This window comes from Rhincodon typus, chromosome 10 (genome assembly GCF_021869965.1).
Source record: "Rhincodon typus isolate 14 chromosome 10, sRhiTyp1.1, whole genome shotgun sequence".
Taxonomy (NCBI): Eukaryota; Metazoa; Chordata; class Chondrichthyes; order Orectolobiformes; family Rhincodontidae; genus Rhincodon; species Rhincodon typus.
Window position 1 is genome coordinate 33,078,141 of NC_063341.1, and position 3,332 is coordinate 33,081,472.

Here is a 3,332-nt window from a genome sequence, read left to right on the forward strand (position 1 = left end):
TCATCAGAAAAGGCTTTTCTGATGAAGGGTCTAGGCCCGAAACGTCAGCCTTTCTGCTCCTATGATGCTGCTTGGCCTGCTGTGTTCATCCAGCCCTGCACCTTGTTGTCTCGGATTCTCCAGCATCTGCAGTTACTACTATCTCTGATCCAATGAGAACAAGCCCATCCTACTCAACCTCTCCTCATTACATCAAAAAAAAGCCCATTATACCCAGAATCAACCTAATGAACCTTCTCTGGATTGCCTCCAATAGTAATATATCACTCCTGACATAAGGAGACTAAAACTGTCCATGGAGTATTCTGGGTGTGGGTGTGGTCTCCTTTTTAGCACTCTAATTGATTTGAAATATAGGCTAATACTCTATTTTTCTTCCCCATTAGCCAATGAACTCAGATGCTATCTTAGATTATAGAAGTGAACATACAGTCACCAAGTCATTAATAATTTTAGATAACTTTGAAACAAGCACCGATCCTTTTTGCACACTACTAGTCACAGATCACCATTTTAAAAATGTCCCCGTTATTCCAACGTTGTCTTCTATTAACTAGACAGTCCTCTAACCGTGCTAATATAGTACTGTCAATACAGGGGGCTCTTATCCTATTTAGTAGCCTTAGTGATTGTACCTTATCAAACACCTTTTGGAAATCCATATATCTTAAATCTACTGATCCCCCTTTATCTGTCCTGCTTGTTCCTACTTTGCATAATTCTAGCAAATTTGCCTGCCATGTTTTCCCTTCATCAAGCCATGCTTACTGGGCTCAATTATATTGTATTTTTCCAAATGCTCCACTATCATGCTTTATAATGGATCCTAACATTTTTCAAATTATGAATGTTAAGCCAGCTAACCTATACTTACACGTTTGCTGTACCTCCTCCTTTTTGAATAAAAACATTTTACTGCATGAATCACATTAGATTGCAGATATAGCATGAAAACAAAAAGGCTAATGGGATTGTATTCATTTATTACAAGAGGTATTAAGCATACAAGGATGTTATTCTTCAGTCATCCAAGGCATTGGTGAGACCGTATCTTGAGTTCTGCATACAGTTATGACTTCCCTTTTTAAGGAAGATAATAACATGCATTGTAGGTGGTTCACAGGAGGATGAGATTAATAACTGGAATGAGTCTGCTGTCTTATGCAGATAAGTTAAGCTTGCTTACATTAGAGAGTGTAGAAGAGTTACGGGTGACCAGTATGAAATGTATAAGAGCCTGATGGTTCTTGACGAGGGGGACATGGAAAAGATATTTCCTCTTGTGAGTCAGTCCAGAGTTAGGGGTGATTGCTTTGAAATTAGTGGTCAGCCTTTTCAGACAGAGATGAACAGATTGTTTTCTCCCATTGGGAGTTTGGGAGTTTGGAACACTGCCTCAAAAGGCAATGAAGGTGAAGTAGTTTACTCCACATCTCTTTACCCCCACCTCAACATGTTCTTACACAGGACCCTGTATGAGGACTTGAAAAATGTAAAATGATTGCAGTGTGAAACCTTTCCACACCAGTGGTGGAGAATAAGAATATTGTGCAACATGGGTCTCTCAAGATATCTTGTGAAGCAGTCCAGACTGATGTTGAAGCCTCAGAAGCATTTCCCAGATTGGTTTAGGAAGTGATTAAGGGTGGTGGTTATTGCTTAACATTCTGTGAACACAATCTCAACATAGGCTTCTATACGCTACGTGTGTTGAATAACATTGCGATTTTCAGGAACACAGCTACCACATTAAAGTCAAAGACTACCTGTACCTTCAAAGACATGATCATATTTGCAGAAACGACTGCACTTAATGTCAGAGTAGCACTCAGTACACTTTGTCAACGTCTCTACTACTAGGCTTCAAAAAGGCACAGGCAGGCCCTTCATTAAATTCAAATATACTGGCTCAGAAACTTCAAATTTGCATTTCTAAAGATCAGCAATTGCTGATGTCCAGCTTCTGTCCCACATTGTCATTTTTGTCATCAGCAGGAGCCTCTTCCTGTTAAGCAGCTTTTTCAAGCTGAAAATTACAATCTACTCATGTGCTCAAGACCTTCATCAGGGACTGTGAATGGAGTTCATTCCTTGAAATGGCAGAATTGCAAGAATTATGTAGTGAATACATGTATTTGTTCAGACACTGTAAACCAGACAGAATTGACTGATCTATTAAGCACCACTAAAAATCCCAGAATCTCTCAAAATTTCACTCATCCAGTTCCTGCAAAATTGTAACCTTGATCACTATGCTTTTAAATTTAAACAAAAGTGATGACATCTTACAAGTGCTGAGTAAAATTGTTTTAAATTCTTAAAATATGTTGTACAATGGAGGCATGACAATTACATTTACATGATGAAATTTTAATCCAGCAGAACTAAATTGAATTATTAGATATTTTGATTTATTTGGCACATTGTTGAACTCTATCTGTACAAGAAAAATATTCTGCTCCACAAATAGATGGAAAAAGTGAAAAGTATGCATGTTCCCTGATAAATACAGAGCATACCACCATGATTTAATAAGCAATCATGGCTAAATTACATATATTTTGCAACAGCTCAGTTTATAATATTTATAGATTAATTTTAAAGATTATACATTATAATTTTGAACCCAAGACTGCAAAGTAAAATGAGGAGTCCAATTTAATCTAGGATCTATTTTCATTTGCTGTAAATAGACTTTTAAAGATTATATAAATATATAAATAACAGGAAATACATTTTCTAAGATTTCATGATTAGGATACAAGACATTGCACAAAGCGTATATGAACACACATGCTATACACATTTGATAGTAAGCTTTACACGTTCTTTTTAGCCTACATTTAACCCAGAAGCAATTCCTGTTCATTCAACGTCAACTATAGTTACTTGTAATGCAAAGTTGACTTCACAATCAGGTATACATAGTCTTTATTCTTAATTCCACACGCTATAAATTGAGCATGCAAGGGGACAATTGAAGAGATGCATTTAATACACAACATACTGGCTTTTTAATGCCCCTTGTGTGACCTGGGTAAACTAGTATATAAATCAGAAGGCCAACAACAATTTAAAAAAAAAACTTCTCTGACAAAAGTACACAGTACTCAAAGAATATGGTCCAACACTTCTAAGAACTGTTTGCTTATATATTATTAAAGTAAAAATGGCATGTATATCTACATATGCCAAAATCTCAAATTACTTCAAGGGGCAGAAATTGTATTTAGACAATAATTTTAATTTTTCATGAGTTTTTAAAAAGAGGAATGCCTAAATTACTTAGGATGTTGAGCAGACGAGAATAGTTTAATGAAATCCTGAGTCCT